Source organism: Calonectris borealis, chromosome 1 (assembly GCF_964195595.1).
Source record: "Calonectris borealis chromosome 1, bCalBor7.hap1.2, whole genome shotgun sequence".
Taxonomy (NCBI): Eukaryota; Metazoa; Chordata; class Aves; order Procellariiformes; family Procellariidae; genus Calonectris; species Calonectris borealis.
Genome location: NC_134312.1, coordinates 199,784,114 through 199,805,476, shown reverse-complemented (window position 1 = coordinate 199,805,476; position 21,363 = coordinate 199,784,114).

Here is a 21,363-nt window from a genome sequence, read left to right as displayed (position 1 = left end):
TTTTTTGTTTTATGGTGAGGAAGACTTAGGGTTCAAGCAGCCTGTAGTGAAGAAACACTGATAACATATAATGGTTTTGAGGTCTTAAAGAATGTGATACAAAGTTGTTTTTCAACTCTTTTTCCACTTGTGGTCACCTAAAAAATTTCCAGTGGAAGCAAATATGCTTGTAAAGCAAAAGATGCCTTTTCTTTGTTACCTTTCACTGACCCCTCAGAAGTAGCCCATGGACCCTTGGAAGTTTGCAGACCGTAAACCAAAGATGGCTGTGCTACTGGGCAATGTCATTGTTTTAGCTGACTGAGCTCAAGTGATTAAAGGTTCAGAGAAGTTTGGTTAGCCCTTCAACCTTTCAGAGAACATAAAAGGTGATTTTTAAAGCATAATTTCTTCAGACAGTCTTACAGACGTTGATTGTATGGCTCTATGTCTTGTGAATGGTGCAGACTGCAGAAGCTAAGTCACAGCTTCCCACTGTGGCCACCGGGCAGCCCTCTCCACATGTGCTGGTGGAAAGCAGCCCCAAGGCTTCCCCATCTCCTGCCGGTCACAAATGGCCACAGCAAGCCAGAAACATAGCAGAGGACTGGCATACCAGCCCCAACACCTTCCCTTCCTACAGTTACACTGATGGCAAAGTGTAAGGGTACTGTTTTCTGTCTCCAAAAAGAAGGCATTGTGCCATGTAATTTTGAGCTTGAGAACTCTTACACTGGGAAAAAACACTGCTTGTTTGAGTTACCAGTACCACTCCCAGTCATATCCAAGTGTCCTGTGGAGGTCTCATGTCTAATCATTTCCTGGATTTGTCTTAAGTTACCTCAAAAAAGTATTAGCAGCCCCCAGTCAGAGGTGGTATGTCTGAAGCAACTCTGTGTAGTTGGTTACTCAGTCATCCTCGCTTGCTGAAATTCGGAGTAAATCATGCTGGGAATGAAATAAGTCTCTCATAAGGTCTCTTTGCAAGCTCCTGCACCTGGGTTGGGGCAACCCCCGGTATCAATACTGGCTGAGGGATGGATTGAGAGCAGCCCTGCCGAGAATGACTTGGGGGTACTGGTGGATGAAAAGCTGGACATGAGCTGACAATGTGCGCTTGCAGCCAGAAGGCCAACCGTATCCTGGGCTGCATCAGAAGAAGCGTGGCCAGCAGGTCAAGGGAGGTGATTCTGCCCCTCTACTCCTCTCTCATGAGACCCCACCTGGAGTACTGCGTCCAACTCTGGAGCCCTCAGCACAAGAAAGACATGGACCTGTTGGAGCGGGTCCAGAGGAGGGCCACAAAAATGATCGCAGGGATAGAATGCCTCTCCTATGAGGCAAGACTGAGAGAGTTGGGGTTGTTCAGCCTGGAGAAGAGAAGGCTCTGGGGAGACCTTATTGCAGCCTTTTAGTACTTAAAGGGGACTTATATGAAAGATGGGGACAGACTTTTTAGTAAGGCCTGTTGCGATAGGACAAGGGGTAATGGTTTTAAACTATAAGAGGGTAGATTCAGACTAGATATATGGAAAAAAATTTTACGATGAGGCTAGTGAAACACTGGAACAGGTTGCCCAGAGAGATAGTAGATGCCCCATCCCTGGAAACTTTCAGGGTCAGGTTGGACGGGGCTCTGAGTAACCTGATCTAGTTGAAGATGTCCCTGCCCACAGCAGGCGGGTTGAACTAGATGACCTTTAAAGGTCCCTTCCAACCCAAACTATTCTATGATTCTATGGTTCTATGATTCTATGATTATATAAATTGCCTGGGCAGTTACAACTGCAAGATGGGTGAGATTGCTCCTTGGCTGTGCATAGCAGCACCTGTGTAACAGAAGCAGGAATAATCCATAAACCTAATACAAATTGTGTACTGAGTACCCAACGCAGGCACGCTCAGAGGTGGACAGGGTCCTCAGAGCGTGGGAAATGCTGGGCATGGATGGAGCCTTGTTTGCTCCTCTATGGTACAGATCACGGCCATGCTGAGGGGATCAATTTCGGCTTGTTCCTCAGAGAGATCGAATCACTCCTAAAGAATCCACTTGCAAATTATAACAGTTCTCAGCAATCAGAGAGAAGATCGATATATTCCTGCACAGAAAATCACAAACCACTCTCACCCGTAGCCCCAGGAGGAGTTTCCAGGAAGAACCAAATTCCTCTGAGACACACCTGACTTTCTGCCAGGGCTGCCAGTGCTATATGCAGCGTGCAGATGGCAGGCAGAGCGTGTGCAGGTAGCATGCAGATAGCTTGTTTGGTCTGGGTTTTACAAGCCTGAATAAATTTTGTTGTAAATAAACACTTTGTTGCTTTCCTAGGCTCAGTGTACATCATGGGCTTCTTCCAGATTCATTTTTCCTTAGTGTTGTTGTACAGTCCTGAGATATTTAGGGATTTCTTGCAAAACCTCTTCTTATCCTACACACCTGAGCCATTTTTCCCCTGCTTTTCTTTCTTCCCTTTTCTTCCATTGTAGGTTCTCCATGTTTTTTCCATACTGTTCTCCCCATTTCCCTGTTTTCTATAACCTCTCATACCACTGACCTTCCTGCAAGGAACCAGGAAATTTTTTACCTCCTTCTCCTGTGCAATGGAGTTCTTTTCATCCCTATTTTGTATAGCCTAGATGTTATACCATTTCCCTTATTCTCCCTCATTCTTTTTCTCTTCTCTCGTTGGCAGGGCACCGGTCTGTGAAAATTGAAGCATGAGATTTGGCAGCCCTAAGATGGCAGAAGAAAAACGGGGACGGAGTATGCAGGTAACTACTAAGTGGTTAACTCTATGGCTGAGTGTGTTGCCCATTTTCTCCTTTTGTTTTTGTTTTTGTTTTTAATTTTCCCTGGGCTAGAAGAGTTCAGCTCATTGGCACCTTCAAACATTCCCTGGAAATTTTTAATTGATTGACCGGTAAATTAAAAGTCATTGTACTATGAGCAAAGACAGGCTCAACCAACAATAACAGGGTAACAGCTATATGAATGGGTAGGTCTTTATCCCATCCCTCTTAAAGTCATCTCTTTCATTGGCTGAAAAGTCATACCCTTCTCAATTGTTCTTGTCTAGAAGCTGTTCCATATTTTTCTTCTAAACCAATTCCCTCTATTTATTTAAAACAAAACCAAATGAAACATGCCTCTCCCCCCCCCCCCCAAGACAGTCTGTTTTTCAGCTTGATTTCCAAAGGAAACAAGTTTTAGCAGAGAATTATATTGCCTGTCTGTCTGTTGTTCACCTGAGAGCCTGGCTGTATAAGGTCGTTTGAACTCATAGATTGATTTCAGCCACACTTGACCAACACGGAGAAGTCTCTAGTGTGCTAGATTCTTATGAATTTCATGAAAGCTGTCATCTGGCTCGAGAAGAGAGACTTAAATTAGTGTCGGTGTGGGAAAGGAGGGCAGAATTTTGCAGTCTTTGCAGTTTCTGGCATGCAGCGTAGTGAGCATCCCCACAGTCACCAGCCACACATCCATGTAGTTTTGGTTGGACAACCTGCATTTGTATAACTCCAAGCCTGCCACTGTGCAAACTACCTCTTGCTTGGAGGAAGTGTGAGAGGAGCTGGGGGGGTCTCTGAAATTTATGTGCTGAAAAGAGTGAGAGGGGCAAAGGAGAGAGCTGGGGGCAAAGCAGAGGCTCCTCAGAAACCAGCTGATGTTTCTTTTCCTTGGAGTGAGATTCAGATGCTCACTCTGGGATTATCTGCATTGCAAGGTGAAGCTCTAGCTGAGACACTGAAGGGAATGTGTTCAGAAAACAGCAGAGGAAGCAGTATAACTGCCTCAGTATGTCTTTTCAGCAGAGTAAATCAGCCCTTTAGTTGTTCAGAGAGAGCTTGGTGTGCCTACCTGTGATACAGAATTGATCTATACTCCTCAAGGGCTCTGCAATGGCAATCTTTTCTTATCTGACAAATATTAAAACAGTTCTAACCTGTTGCTTACAGATGACAATGTTTTGCAATTTCTGCTGCTCATGAGAAATATTAGATCACATTGAGTGCCACGGGGACTTCAGTGGAAACTCCCTGAATGGGAACTATGTAATTCAGCTTGAAAAGACCTTGCAGAATCAGGCCCACACTAGAAGACCATACTAGCAACAGCTGAAAAGAATGATCTGCCTTGATGTCAGCCTCAGCCCCAGACACAACACATACACTGTATTTACTGAAATCCCAGCCTTTTTTACAGAGCCTCTAGGTTAAATACTGCTTTGAAATGGCTCTCCTTAACCTAGAGTCATAAAATGTATGAAATTAAACAGTTGCTGTACTGCATTGAATTAGCTGAACTGTTCCTTCTAAATTGTCTTGCAATTGCATGTTGCAGATTGAAGGGTGTGGGAAGAGGGGGAGGGAAATCAATGTTTCCTAACAGGGCCAAGTTACTCAATGAGCCGTATAATCAGCTTGGTACTGTTACAGTCAAAATTTTTTTTTCCAAAGTCATTCTCACGTTTCTCCAAGACCTTGAAATTGTTTAAGATGGTATTGAGAAAAACCTGGAAAACCCTAATAGATGTGTGTCGCAATGTGTGCCTGCCCTGCAGTGAACTTATTCTGCAGCCTAAAACACCATGATGTGAAGTTCACTCTAGTCTTTTTCTGCCACATTTTGGCTAAGAACAATGAATAGTGTGCATAAAACTATATAAAACTATGCGCAAATTTGGAAGAACCACAGCATTATAGGTAAGAAAAAATACTGACAGCCAAATTCCATCTCTTTGATACAACGCTGAGTAGTACTTTAGTCCTAAAGCAACTTCCACTCGAGTGACTCCTGTGGCCATATCTACACTGGGATAAGTGAGTTCCACAGCCACCAGTCTGCACTTTGGTTATATTCTGGCACCATGTTGGCCTTGTTGGCCCCATCTGTCTGTATACCTTTTTTTTTCTTGGGAAGGCTGGAGAGGCAGGAAGGCAGTACCAGTGCACTCCGGCAGTCTTTATATTTAGCAAAGACTGTGCAGCAGGAAGAAATCTGTAGAGCAAACCAGTTGGGTGGAAGACTCAGTATTTACCCTTCCTGTGTTTCATGGAGGCATTTTGTACTAGCTCTAATCTGGTCCCACTGACTGAATGCCCATTAGCACCTGTATTTGCATGAGGTGCCCTCCTGGAGTACATCTTTCTACATTAATGGTCATTTCAATCAATATTTTTGGTGAAGGTGGAAGAACCTACTCTTCTCCCAAAGTTGGCCACACCAACATTCTTTTTAAGGCAAAAAGCAAGTAAATTTTTCTGGGTTATTTCAATTCCATGTAACCAGTTAAAATGTTAGAAACTGATGGCAACGACATATCCATGATAAAAAAAGGTATTAGCTAATAATATAACCTATATCAAATGACCTCTTAGTCATTAGCTTCATAAAATGTGTTAAAATAACCACCATTTGTTATTGCTATTGTTTATTTCAAACTCTTTCAACAAATACTATACAAAGCAAATGCCAAATGCTAAAAAAAGGACTAGCCAATCCCACTCCTGTTCTCAACTGCCCTTTGCAGGTGTCTTCCCCTCTTCTTTCACTATACAGAGGATTTGCTGCCTCTTACTGAAAGTCAGGGGGAGGAATAGTCCCCTTAGTAATATTAGGCATGCATTATTCCTCAGCCAATAGGACAATGCTAATAAAATGTGTGTGGCCATTTGTTTTTAAAATAACAAAAGAAGAAAAGCAAAATGGAGGATAAAAACACATTTTGTCAGTTAAATTCCCAGTGCCTTTTAGATAGTGTAAAATACAGGAATATTATAGAGATACAGAGCCACCCTATTTATTCTAATTCCCTAAACATTATGCTACAAAAATTCTAAGCAAAAGGGAACTTCAGTCAGGCAGCCTTTCCTCTGGCTTCTGGAAAAGTTTAGAACATGAAAGTATATCAACAGACACACTGTTTCAGAACAAGGGTCCATCTAGCCCACAGTCTCCAGCAGAAACCATCAGCAGCTACTCAGGGAAGAGTAAGAGCAAAGCAAATGTACATGGAACATTCCCAAACTGCTCTCCAACCTCTGACTATCTCCAGGTTAGGAACTTCCTGAGCTTGATGTGGTTTCTCTATTTAGTAATCCTCAACAGGCTTCTGTTCTGAGTACTTGTCCAGTCTCTTCTTGACTCTATGTCAACTTTTTGCATCCGCAACCTCCATTAGCAAGGAACGTCACAGGTCCACTTTCTAAGACTCCTTTGGACTCATGGCAGACCAGCAGAAAGTTTGGCGGCTGCTGAGATTGACAGACTGGATTGGGTTGGTGGCAGATAGAATTGAGATAGATCTAATCCTCAGACTGGGAAAGAATCAAAATAATCAGCTCCCTCTGCCCCCTTTTGCAGTGCTGCAAGCTCATTGGAACTACAGTTGGGAGCAGAGGGTGGTGCCCCAGCCCTAGAGGTACCTTTTCTTCTTTCTTTTCCAGGGGCAGCATGTCACTACTGCTAAGATGCCAAGCACAGAGGTACCACTTCCCAGTGTTAGTTGGTGCTACTGATGATAGCCATAAGCATTCAAGAAGGTAATATACGTGTACAGAAATAATGCAGTATCTGCTCTGAGACAACCCATTATTCTTTGCAACTAGGTGATACAGTAGGCAAAAATTCTCTAATGCTTGCAGAAACCCACTCACTACCTGCCTCACAGTGCTCACCACTGCAGTGTCCTTTGTGTTACTTGTTATTACAGCATGTGGGCGTCTGAATTGCAGTGTGCTCTGGATCATGGAAGAAAAAAATAAGCATAGAAACCTGGCTGCATCACTCAGTCTATCTCCCTGCAAAGGGAGATGTGTTCCCTGCAGCAAATGTGAGCGTACTTACAGTTTTAAATGTCTCAAGTAATTGTGCTTTCACATTTCCCTCACAAGACTATTCAACACTTCAAAGTAGCTCAAGCTTTTCCTGGCATTCTGTCTAAATATTCCCTTCTTAATCTCATCTCATTACCTCCTAAGTAATTGTATTCTGTCCTTGGGGTCTATTCACTTTGCACATTTACAGACTGCTACCCGGTTCCCCTGAGTTTAAGCCTCACTCTGAGGCAAATGACACATTTTTACATTTCAAATCTTTCCTTCAAACTATTCACAATTATTCTTCCGATCTCCCAAACTAAGGTAGTCTCTATAGATAGATCAGAAGGTAAATTTGTGACTTCAGAGGCTTGCAACCTACCCTGCCTTCTCCCCCTGTTCTTTGAGCTCTTGTCAACACACATATATTCATGTGAATACTCCGTTGAATTCAAATACTCTTTAAATGCCTTGATTTGCGAGGCTGGGATCAATACACAAAGTAGAAAAAAAAGGAAATGGAAAAGAAAATACAGGAGGGAAAAAAATCTCCAGAACTCAAAAGGCCTATAGTCCGCTGTTGAGGGAGATTTTTCAACCCTTTCATAATCTGTGTCTGGTTTCCATTTTTTAGATGTAGTAAGTTAAAAGTATTCTTTTTCTTTTTTTGCAATTCCACTTTATAAAACAAAAACTAATAATTCTTCTTCATTTATTGCCTTTTTTTTGCATCCAATTCTGAGGATAGTTCTTCTTCTCCCTTTTCCCTCACCTAACATTGTCTGTGACATGCTTACATGATTGTAAGTGATTCATCTTTCTGGTCTTATTTTCATCTTCCCTGAATGGCTTCCGGTTCAGTGTGAATTATTTGATAGTATGGCAAAATGTAATCTAAGCTTGCCATTTCCCTGGCTTTCTAGCAAATAGTTTGCTGAACATGAAATATGGACATACTAGAGAGAAGGCGATGTTATAAGGTTATGGTGTTCATCCAGTTCCCTACAGGCTTGAGAGAGCGGGTTGGTTTAGCAGGAATGCAGTTAGTGATATTTCTTGTTTCTGCCTGAATCCAGAAAGTGCTGGATCGTGCTCTTTATTCAGCTGCATGGTTGGTGGCTGCATGGCTGACAAGCCCAGGGCAAGGTCTGCTTTCCAGGCACTGCTTGGTGGAACCCATCATTCCAGAGCCGGTGCAGACCGAGCCCAAAAACTTGGACCTAACCACGGACCGACTGATGAGTTAGTGAGTTCTCACCCTGATGGGCTATGTTGCTACTGGCCTACAGATGACCGTTTCAAAACTAGCTTGGTTATGACTATGCAGTGTAGGAGTGGTTGAGATGGGTCAAAATATTTGGAAGACTGGAGTTATTTTAATATGGGGGATAGAACACATGGCACATTTTGCTATTCATATCCAATTTTACACTTGTAAAGTGCTTGAGTATTTGGAATTTTTATGTGGATACGACTTAGCAGCCCTGCTTTCCTAGCTTTGTCAGGCAGAGAAAATAAGAGCAAAAGAAAACAATAAAGAGAAACATCCCTAAAGAACACAACTTCTCATCTTACTGTAAACTTTTGTTGCATTCGACGTGAATGCCACATGCAACTGTCTCTTTTTTGTTTTGTATGTGGATGGTCACCCATTTAAGTAATGCTAAAGGGAAACTTCAGTTAAATAGTCTACATGAGTTGGTGCAATCCAGCTAAAATATGTATAGTTATACAAGCTTTCATGGGGAAAACACTGGACCAACTAAACCTGAATGCACAAGAGAAATACGCTTTAGTTTTCTTTGCGTCACAGGTGCTGTGGACTCACAACTGCTTTACGTTGCCATAACAGCCACCAGGTGAAGCTCCTGCTGATTTACAGCCTGTGCTCACTTGCTAGGTTGGGGAGGGATGTCACAGGTAAATCTGACTCCAATGTTGGTCCCACTGTCTGTGGCGGGGATGTGCTGGCTGTCAGCGGCAGGGCGAGATAATTCCAGTTTCAGAAGAATCTGCTACCATGACTGCCTTCATGGTGCCCATTTTCAGCTCCCTCTGCAGCTCAGCTTGGCGGTTGCACGCTGCAGTATCAGTAGCAGGGACTGTCCGGGGCTGTGGGACCGAAGCGTCGAGCTGCGATCAGCACAAACCCTTTGCGTGATGACCCCGCTCAGCCCTTAGCTCATCTGGGAGGAAGCAGTGTGGCAAGGGGAGCTCCCAGGAGGACCTGGGGCTTCTTCTGGAGGTAATGGAAGCGGAAATGCTGCTGGCACAAGGGGAAGTGGCTCCCCCAGACCCAGTGGGGTTGCAGTGTTTTACATCATTTGAGGGTTTGATCTTGTGCTTGAAGTACATCCTTAAATTGAATGAGAACAGCACTGCTAAATGCCTTCCTGTTTAAACGATGAACTCAGCAGCTGAAAGAACATAAAATATTTATGATATGGAGGAAGCAAACACATTTGCTAAAATGAAGCACGGTTGAAATAAGGATACAAAGGGCATCTGAGTCCTCCCCTCTTTTCATTGCCTGAGACCAGTCTTACTTGCCCTGACATTATGATGGGGTAACTCCACTGCTTCCCACTGTTTTATACCAGTGCAACTGCAATCAAAATTAAACCTTTATGTTCAACTGTTTATCCCCTTCTAAACAGAAATGCTGAATAAAGGCATTTGGAAATTCCGCTCCACAACTTCTTGCCTAATCTAGACCATTACATGGCCTTTTGGCCACCAGCAACTGTCTCAGTCCCTGGCAAACTCCCAGCCACATCCATGGTTTCATATCAGGCCCCTCCAGTGGGTAAGCAGAGGCAGGTACTCTGCGTACTGGAAAAACCCTGCACTCCCTGTCCTGTACCCGCCTAGTATCAGCCCTGTCGTCAGATGCTGTAGTAAATGGTATGAATACTCCTTGGCATGTGCCTTTGAGAAACCAGCCCTTCCAAAATTACTTTAAAATAGTCTACCAAAACATCTGTGTACATGCAATATCTACAGAGGTAGTGAGACATGCCTGCAGAGCAAGGTGTGGGTCAGGATCTGCCAGGTCATCTGCATTGCCACAAGCAAAGGATATTCTGTGCCTGGTACTTCCAGCTACCTCTATGCCACAGAAGTCAATAATTTTACAGTTTATCATTATTTGTTTCATATTTCCATGCCTTAAAACATTTTAAAAGCTCTGCGTAACTCTCCTGGCTTCCTTTGAAACCATTGGACGGGCCATGCACTCTGCAAACACGTCAGACCATGCTCTCCAGCCTACTTTGGTGAAGCCCTGGTTCGCAGGGAGTGACATGGCTAGTTCCAAGTCGCATCACATGCAAGTGCAAAGAGCAAAAATGTCAACCCATCCTTTCAAAGGCTTTATTTTTAATTCTTTTATTTTAATGCACTCTTTCTATTTTTTAATGTTCTCCACATATACAGCAAACTGAATAAATTGTTTTCAAGCCCACAAAACTTGGATAGGCACCATCTTTCCGCTCTCTTTGCTATTTAATAGGACTGTTATGGGTAAAAGACTATGCCAATAACTAAAACAGAGAGCTGAAGTATAAGGAATTTTTACAAGTTTTCCAAGATTTCTGATAGGAATCCCCTAGGAAAGAATTCCCTTTTGTAGCTCCTGTGAGGAATAAACCAGTTTATGCAAAAGTGTCATGGCTGAACCACTTGTCTTTTTTTATGTAAATCCATATTTCTGCATGTCAGCGGGTGTAGTTCTCAGCTGGATCTCATTGGCACAGCATGACTCAGTGAAAGGCTACGACAAGCCATAAAAAGGTGTGTGTAGGGATGACCACACAGCTTCCCCTCTTGAAAACCATGCATGCAGCATGGGGTGCTGCAAAGGGGGATCCATACCCGGGGTCTGTGCATGTGAGCCCAGGGACCTTTCTCACTGCTGTCTGCATTAGCAGGTTGTATGGAGTGACCTTGTAACCTAAACAGCGTGTGGGGTGTGTGTGTAAAAACGTGCGTGTAAAAGTGTGTGTGTGTAACCAGAACTTCTCTGGATTAGCTGTACAAGGGTGGTTAGAAATTTTTAGGTGTTTGCTAATGTTTTGTGAGTGTTTAGTATTGCAGTTCATCTGTTGTATTGTTGATATTGATCCTGAAGGTATAGTTCACTCGTTGCCAGTTAATTATGGATCATTTATAAATCAATAAAGACTTTGGTTCTGATTTGGTAGAAACCACATGAGCTGAGCAGTTTTTTTCCAGTGGAAGGTGCACACTTTCTGTGATTTTGGGCAGAAAGTACCTTGGGGTCTGTTTTCTAATTACAGTTATCGTTTAGATAAGATACTACTAATAGCCTGCTTTATATCCCTTTTCACTACTTCAGTAAGTGCTACCATTTAGGAAAGGACACAAAATGGATACGAGCCTTCCCTGAGGTTCATTTTTTGAATCAGTTACTGCATTAGAAATTCTATTACGGCTACTGCCATCGCACTGCAGCTACAGTTCCTGTTATCTAGATAAGCCAATGCCTGGCAGTTTAAGACAGTGCAGATACAGACCAACACAGCTCGTTTATTGCCATCCGGACCCTCTGTCCCTACTAGCAGAGCTCAGGCTTTCTGCCCGCCAAGGAGTTCATTGCACAAGTAAATAAGTGACAAACAGAAAAATACAGGCAGGTGCCACATTAACGAGAAACTGTGCCATGTGGATTTTTTGGGTCCTGCAGAGTTAGAGATGGACTGTTTGTGATGTATCATTTAGTCTTCATTTTCCTCATCCATTTCCACCACATACTAATCTGATTGCCTACTCTATTTAAAGCATACTCCTTCAAGCAGACCAGAATCTGTTAAAATAATTTCCTTCTGATTCTCAATAACTAGTTTTAATTCAATAAGAAGTAGGATGTGTAGAGGTAGCATGTCACATACTTTACCCCTTTTAACATAACATTTAAAGCATAAGAAAAAGCAATTTTCCTGCCCCATTGGGTCTACAATCTAATTAAACAGCAGTCAATTGAAAACTAATGGATGGGTGGGTCTGTCACCTTAAAGAACCTAGGCAGATTTTGAACTTGTATCTGCATTTGTTTTTGTTGCTGGTTTTCTATTTTACCTTCCCATGAGCAAAGGCATTAGCAAGGGAGATTGTCCTAAGGAGGTCATCTGGTTGTCTCAGGACAGAGAGGGGTATGAGGGTCACTCAAGGCAGAGAGGATGGGATGGATGGGCAGAAATGCGATATCAGGTTGGTAAGTCAAGGGAAGCACAGGCCAGTATTTCTGAATTCTGTACTGGACAAGCTGATAGAAATAATACTGAAGAAGATATGTAACTCAATTAAAAAATATTGGAACAGAATTAATTTAACATTTGTAAAGGGGAGTCATGCTTTACAAACCACTTTCAAATTTGTCAAAGGAGTTATTAAACATGAGGAGATGGGTTACTTGTTGATACACTGAACTGAGATTTCCCCAAAGCTTGTGGTATGATCCCCTACCAAGGAATGTTAAAGAAATCAAGTAGTCTTGGGAGAGGAGGAAAACATCCTTTTTGAGCAATACCTGGCTAAGATGTAGGAAATTAAGGGTAGGAATAAGAAGTTGATTTCTGTGGTGGAGGGGTTACAGACCCATAAAATATCTTTAACATACTCATAATTAAAATATAAAAGTATGTGAATAATGAGGTAACAAAGTCTTCTGATAAAATTATCTGATATAGTCAAATCTAAAGCTCATTTCAAAAGTTGAATCAGAATTTCATAATGCTAACAGATTTGGCAATAAAACGGAAGATGGAACTAAAGGTCAGTGCATAAAAACTAAGGCACGTAGGCCAGAACACCTTTAATGATAAATACACAGTGATGGGGTAGAAATTATCGCCACTAAGGAGAAAATGCTTGAAGTCTGTCGTGGTTTAACCCCAGCTGGCAACTAAGCACCACACAGTCCCTCGCTCACTCCCCCCCACAGTGGGATGGGGGAGAGAAAACTCGTGGGTTGCGATAAAGACAGTTTAATAGGTAAAGCAAAAGCTGCGCACGCAAGCAAAGCAAAACAAGGAATTCATTCACTGCTTCCCATCGTCAGGCAGGTGTTCAGCCAGCTCCAGGAAAGCAGGGCTCCATCATGCGTAACGGTTACTTGGGAAGACAAATGCCATCACTCCAAAAGTCCCCCCCTTCCTTCTTCTTCCCCCAGCTTTATACGCTGAGTGTGACGTCATATGGTGTGGAATATCCCTCTGGTCAGTTGGGGTCAGCTGTCCCAGTGCACCCCCAGCCTACTCACTGGTGGGGTGGGGTGAGGAGCAGAAAAGGCCTTGACTCTGTGTAAGCACTGCTCAGCGGTAAAGAAAACATCCCTGTGTTATTGACACTGTTCTCAGCACAAATCCAAAACATAGCCCCATCCTAGCTTCTATGAAGAAAATTAACTCTATCCCAGACAAAACCAGCACAAAGTCCCAGTGCTTGTTTCCTGAAAAATACTAGCTGAGTGACCAGTGATGGTGGGGAAAAAAAGTAAAGCAGAGTATTAGGAATGATTAAGAAAGGAACTGCTAAATAGAAAACATTATTATGCCATCATATTAATCTGTGATGCCCTCTCACCCTGATCACTGCCCAGAAGGATATAGGACAACTGGAAAAGATAAAGCAAAATGTCATAAGGATGATAATATCTATGGAGTTACTTCCAGGCACTGAAAAACTGAGTAAAAACACTTCTCCACTTGGAAAAGGAAAGAGCAAGAGGGGTACAAGAGAGAAATATAAAATCATAAGTGACACAGAAGACATGAAAAAAAAGGAAAATATTCACATTTTCTCACATGAGCTTTAGGGCCACTCAGTGAAATTTGTAGGTAAGGCTTTTAAATAAAAAATGTATGTTTACACAGCTCAAAATAAAATGCAGAATTTGTGCTGTCAGATGGTGTCAAGGAAAAATGTACGAATGGATTCAAAAGGAATTCTGCAAATTAATCAGAAATAAATCTATTGATAGTTATTAACTATAACAGTATGAATGCAACCTTAATGCAGGAAGACCCTAACCATTGATGTCCAGAAGCTGGGAAGGGATCCCAGGGGAAGGATCGCCGTGTACTCTACTCGCCCAGTGTCTTTTACACTGTCATTTTTTGAACATTGGGAAAGACGAGAGAGACAGAAAGATGTGCATAGCTTTAAGAAAAGATTGCATTGAATCATGTTCCTACATTTATTGTACTTCCCTGGCAGAAAAGTGGGAGCTGAAAAGATGGAAAATTCCTTTCAAGATGCAGGTGTTTGAAGGGCTTCTTTGGGCCAAGTTTGACCTCAGGGATTCCTTCGTTCTTATCATGGTCCAGATGTCAGGGGGATGAGAGTTTCTCCCCCCTCACTTCTAGTGCTGCAGATCACCCCTAAGTCAGTATTATCTCTGAAATTTCAGAGCCATTGGTGACTTAAAAGCACAAAACCATTGACAACTAAGTGTGACTTAGTGATTTACCTCCTGCCTGTCATGCTTAGAGAAGAGCCAGAGACGCTCAGATGCCTGTTGCAACAAGTCTGCCACTGACACAAGTGAAATCTGTAAACAATTGCTTTCCTCCATAAAAATCTCAGTTTTGTTTCTTCTGTCAATCGCCACCAAAAGCAGCTAATCCCCACCCAGCAATCACCACGTGCACTGGCTTCGCTTGCCCATGGCTTTATTGCACATCCCACATAAAATTGATAGCAGTTTCCTTTTTGTAGACAAAACATTTACGATTATCTCATTTGTCCTAGCAACAAAAATAATGATGCATATTCAACCTGTCATACAAAATGGTCTGAAAATGCTTTACAGATACTAAAAAAAAATCCAGAAGGGCTGTATGAAAAGACAAAAGAAAACAAATAGGTCTTCCTTGGTTTTTCAGCTGGAATTTCAAAGCATATCATGTTTCTTTCCAAACCACATTTTATTCTTTTCAAAGTATTTGGAAGACCCAAAATGACATGTTTCTTCTGGATGTGACATTGCTTTTATAGGGATTTACTTGATATAATTTTTTCTTTTGCCTGATCTTTTAAGGTTTAGAAATTCACCCTTCTCACCCTACACCAAATTCTAATGAAAACCTAATATGGTAAAAAAAGTTTAAGAGCCTGGAATACCCACTCACATTTTTTAAATGTTTATAATGCCAATTTTTTTCTGATATTGTGCTTTTAAAAAGTTTTGGTGCACAGATGGTAGCAATATACAGACCGCCTTTGTGAAATCAACCACATAAATTCGTTTATCAATACACTAGCTAATTTCAGGTGCAGAAATACGGAATGTGAATATGGAAAAATGTGCTTTTTTCATACATAGCTTTTGACTGCTGTAATATCTTTTTTTTTCCCCCTGAGGAGCTCACAAGACTATAAAGGCAGCCTGTGTTTCAAACAATCACTACCTTACTCTTTTATATTTGCTTATGGCTCATCTGTCCCTTGATGCATATCCTATAGCAAGGACTGCTGGAGAGCTGCAATGTCTCAGAGATCTGCTGTTAGTGGCATGGAGCAGAGCTAAACATGTGCCTGTCTCTGTTCTGCATCACCACTCCCTACCCTTGATACAGAAGAGGCATCACGTGGAAAGAGGTCCTGCCAAACACCGTGGGCAGGGGAATGGGGAGAAGTGGGCAGGAGGCTCCCCAGGCTCTGCTCATCTGCACAGGCTGAGACTCGGTGCCCTTTTCCTGAGCTGGAGAGCTTTCTTGGTTGCTCAAACCCTTTTCTTCTCTCTTGTCACTTGTGCTTGCATTTCACATTCCCCTTTACTTTCATTACATTCATCTCCTGTTCTAACAAATCCCCTTGTTGCTCAGAGCTGTTTTTCTGTAATTCAGAAAAAAAGTTAAATTTCATTTCACTGTTTTGAAAAAAACAGATTATTTAAAAATACTGAAACAAAATGTTTTAACCTATTCCAAAACTTCCTGCCTTTTTTTTTTTCCCCATTCAGAACTGGTTGTTGAATTTGCTCAAAATTTGCAAATACTTTTGGTCTTCCCCAAAAGCCAGTAATTGCTGTATTTACTGTGGAAAAAAACCCTGCTAATCTCACCCTTCACACTGATTATGCATGACATGACAGGTGGCTTTTTAAAATGGAAATACACTTCACTTTCCTAAAGTACTGGTAGAAATGGAATAGTTTAAAAATCTAATCTCTTCTCACTGTAGCCTGGTAAATCTCCCAGTGTCTTCAGAGGGCTGTGAACTAAAACCTTGCATATTTCTTTCCTTTTGCTGTGAGTCTTCTTTCCACTGAAAAGAGTAACAAAGGTCAAATTGATTCCACTACAATACAGATTAGGTGCCTTGTATGTACCACGTATTTTCAGTATATTTAACAGAAGTATTCCTTGGACAAGTGAACTTTCTTGATTTTGATCTACGTCCTACTAACAAAAAAAAATTACGAATAGTTAAAAAAGACATGACTTACATCTTCCAATCTTCCAATTAACAATAAGCATGTACAATTGTAAAAATTTAATTCTATGCCTTCCATTTCATACAGTAACAATCAGATATGTTGATTCAGAAACCCAGAAAACGGGAGATCAAAAATTTCTGTTGTAACTGTTGTGAACGGACAATTGGAAAGGGGAGGGTGGGTGGTAGTTCAGACAAACCAAATTTCTCATAAAATATATCTATGAGGGCAGAAGGAATTTAGACTGTTGTTTGAAAAACTGAGTTGCAAACCCGTAAAAGCTGTGATAGGAAGCCAAACCCTTTTTATGCAAAAATGTCTATGCAATGTGGGGACTACAGATCAAACACCTGATCTCCTTAATGTCTTGTACAGTCTGGTTTCGCCAGCTAGACTCCATTCTCCCATGATTTGAAATAATTTTGTTTGCTTGTTCCCTGTCAGCAAGGGATTATAAATGTTTTCCAATCCTAACTTTAGGTAACCAGATAACAGACACAGAATCAATATTTTGCCTGTGAAATTGTATTACACTTACGATCACAGAATTATTCATTTTATTAGTTAAATGTGAAGGTTCTGTTAAACATAATCCAAAATCTATTCAAGGTAAAAAGACTTTTTCAGCTATCCTTTTTTTGGATCACAATTTTAGCAACGTTATACCATTGCTTCTAGCTATTAGTTTGGCTTTTCACAGTGTTTTATCATTCTAGTAATGTATGATACCTTGTTCAGTTCTTTGCCCACACCAGAGAGAAGTTACAAGAAAGCCCCAAAGTCTAGAAAACATGGAAAATCAAATTCAGTATTTATGTGAGCATTTTTCCCTTTAGAGATGAATTGATCATGACCTGGAATTTCATAAGAAAGAAACTTTGGAGAACAGACAAATCAAAGGATTATAAATAAGATGTGCATTTTTAGCAATGGAAGAGCTTACCCTCAAAAGGGGTTCTGTCTTTCTTGGAAGTCTTTATTTGTAACAGACGTGTGAGTCTGATGCAGGTTAGGGTGTGTGGTGTGTTATGAGAGGGTATGACTAGATGAGGGTTGAGTAGGGAGGGCTGTGAGGAAGGAGAGGAATGTCATGGGGCCTGGGATGGTCTGCATACACTCGATTTCCTCATAAGGTCTAATACGAATGTGCATTCATTACCAGCGATGCTCCCTCCCAAATAATACAGAAAATTTTTGTGGGTGGAAAAAATATGAGAAGGAAGAAGAAGAAGAAGAGCTCAACCCAGAGTGTCATGAGCACCGGAAAGTTTGGGAACAGTCCAGATTTCAAAGAGATACTTAACTGCATTCTTCAAATATCTCTGTGAAACCCAGTTACACATCACACAGAAATGGAATACTCATTGTGCGGGGATCATTTCTAACTGGAATTTGGCCAGACCTTTTTAAGGAGAAAGGCGGGCAGGGGAACAATCCTGTCATTAAATGTCCTTGTCATTTTATCTTCATTCCTCTGATTCGTTGCAGATGTTGCTTTGGAAAGTGTTTTAGTGCCTTTCTCACTTCAATTACCATCAGTTCACACTCAGTTCATAATGGCAGAATAATTGAGCAGGGGACTAGTTCACCATCCTTGTGGATCTTTTTGACATCTATTTGTGGTTCCTCTATTTCTTTATCTTGCAGCAGTTTTTTCCTTAGAAAATTAAATTTGAAAGTGTTTGAAGGTTGGAAAAAAGGACAAAGATTGATTACTTTGGTAACTTTATTTCAACATTAGATTAACTTTTTATGGATTATAATGACAAGCCCTAAGCAAAAAAAGATTGTAGTAACTCTGAGATGTATGACTTAATATGAAGTCAACACAGTGTAATTCACAAATTTTTCTTTCTAGCAAATTCAACTTAATAAAACATAATAACAATATACATTTTTTAAGTAAATGCCATTAGATAAACTCTAGGTGCATGAAGTTATAGTTTTACACTGAATAGTAAAGTCAACCAACCATTTATTGTTTGTGTATTTCCTTATTCATCATTTATTATTTATTATTAATACATTAATATAATCAATAAAGAGATTTAGCTTTTATAAGTTTTGTAATTTTAATTCAAGAATATCCTTTACGATACTTTGCAGACACAGGGTTGGTATCCAGCTAGTGTGATTCTACTGTATAATGTAGTCCACTGACCATGATAAAATATTAGGTTAGCTATACCAATAAAATTAGTTGTTCATAATAATTGAAAAATAAGTAAGAGAAAAGGTGTTATCAAGACATTTTCAACAGCATTGTGATTGCTCTTTTATAATAATATTTCTAAATAGCAACTGAAAGGTTGGTTTCTACGGAGAATTGGAAATTGTAATTGCACAGTGTGGTGATCTGGCAGTCTTTCTGGAAACAAATCAAGAGAGAAATAATTATATGAGACTTTCAGAGCTACAGTTTCAAAAACTGAGCTCATTTCTGAATCTGGCAGACATTTATTTGCCAACCTAAGGAAATATCAAGTTTTTTGTGTGTTTAGTTTTAAATTAAGTAGAGCGTTGGATATGTTATGTCCATATGTTTGCAAACACAAATATTATTCCTCCTAAAAGTAAGCAAGAAAAATCACCAAAACATTCCAGATCAACCATCAATGAATACAAATGTTCAAACACAATTTGAGTTTTTGGAAGACAGTTCAGAAAAGCTTTTCCTAAACTTCAGTACACAGATTTATAAATGGATACCTGGATACCTTGTTCATGGTGTCACACACCCTCTTCAGAGCAGAATAAGATAGTATGGCCTATTAGGTGCTTGATTCTCACAACGGCAAGAAATTAACTCACCATTTTTCCTGCTCTTCTTTCCACTGCCCTTTGGCAAAACACTGAGGGCATTTAGAAAAAGAGGAACTTACTTTTGCTTACTTGGGTTGTGTAATCCTCTTAGCACTGAACAGGCTGTTCTGACAACATTTGCGTTGGCAGTGGACAGAGAGAGAGCTCTTCTGACCAGGTAATAGCCTGAATATGATCTATTCATGGTGTTCTCTTTGCATTCAGTTTCACAGACAAGAAAACCAGCCTTGCCTGAACCCTCCCATCCTTGCCCACCTTTGACTGGGAAGCACATGGGCTCTCTGTCTTCTGTTCCCCTTGAACCTCTGCCTTGTCCACAGGCTCAGTGGCGGTATCAGGCTAAGATGCTGCTCACACACTTTCAATGGTCTTCCCAAGTCGACAACCTTACATATTCCCATTGATGTCCTCAGCCAATGCCAAAGAAAAAGGAGTCTGCAGGGCTCTTGTCACCAGGCTGTGCCACAACGGCTCTGCCCCCCTGCCCAGTCATGCAGAGGGGCCTTTTGCTTGCCTCAATACGGTGACACCTGCCACGTTTAGCAGGGGTTAAGTATTGTGACATTAAAAGGCACAACATCCTGGCACTGCTGACAAACAACTAAATTCACTCCATGTCTTTGGCTTATTACATTTGTGAATGTGGGAGCCATCATCCAGCCAAATCTTGAGAAAGTGCCTTAAGGATTCAAGCTCTCATTCTGCTTTCTCTGTAACACTTCCATTTCCTCTCACTGCACTGCTTCTTGCACAGATATTTGCCCCCTAATCTTTAAAATCCAGTGCCAGATAGCTTTTCCCTTCATCAGCCCCTGTGGGATTTCACACTGTTGTCAGATGGGTCAGGGGTTCGGTGGCAAATTAAACTTTTCCCCTGATTTTTTCTTGATTTGCTTTATTACTGAGGAATTTGGGGAACCTCAGTCATCATCTCTAGGTACAAGAAACAGAAATTTTCTTCCCCGGCGGGACACAGAACATCAGCTGGATTCACATAACCCTATTGCTTAATATTTCCAATAGTTTTCAGATAGCTCGTATCTTGGAGTCTAAAGCTGCTCTCATACCTGTGGAGATTTTTTTGCACGAAGCAAACAGAGTTCAAACTGAGTTCCCTGTCTGCAGTGTTCACTACATCATCATCAGGCTCCTCGTTGTCTGGATTGCAAGTTGGATGAGGCTGGCTTTCTTTTCTCTTTTTTTTCATATCCCAGCTTCTTACTTATGCCCAAAAATTCTCCAGGGACAGAAAGTGTCTACAAGACTTTAATGAGGAGACTAGTCTTGGATGGGGCAAACTTTTCCTAACCTAATGTTTAAAGACACAGTTCAGACTTAGTTACAGAACTGCTGAAAAAATGCATCTCTACAAACTAAAAAAATTGCAGTCCCATTCCCTTTGCATTACAATTAGAACATAGAATCATAGAATCATAGAATAGTTTGGGTGGAAGGGACCTTTAAAGGTCATCTAGTCCAACCCCCCTGCAATGAGCAGGGACATCTTCAACTAGATCAGGTTGCTCAGAGCCCCCTCCAGCCTGACCTTGAATGTTTCCAGGGATGGGGCATCTACCATCTCTCTGGGCAACCCGTGCCAGTGTTTCACCACACTCATTGTAAAAAATTTCGAGACAGATTCATCAGGAGAAAAGGCCTTTTTTACCATGCTCAAACTGTATTTCTGTGGTAATTCTATTACTCTCAAAAATTATTTCTACAGGGAGTCTGATAACATATTTTAACTCCATATTTACCTGAGCTTAACAGTTACCCATACATTGTAGTCCTAATCTTGAGAATTTGCTTATGCTTTTAACTATTGCTTGTATAGTATCTTATTATTCTGTATGTCTTTTACACAAATAAAGTGTCTATTATTGTTGCACATGACCCAAGCTGTTTCTTCCTTCAGCTATATAATATATATATGTATATATGAAACTATTCTGAATATATATGAATAATTTTTTTAAAAAATCTTACACTCAGAATGAATTTTTAATGACTTTGCTTGAGTTTTGAACTGTGGAAAAAAAATATATAATGAAACAGCGCTACACCCTTTACCAAAAAGTAAAGGTACAAAGGGTCTGTGTGTTGAAGGTGTAAAGCAGAGCTGGGAAGGAACCAACACCAAAGAATTATTCATAGTCTCCATGCAGTGATACTGCCTGTGCCACCGAGTGCCATGGAAAATATGGTGATTCAGTTACTGGGGCCAGTCCTTCACACTGTTTTTTTGCAAAAGAGTAACTTTACTTATGTGAGTCTTCACA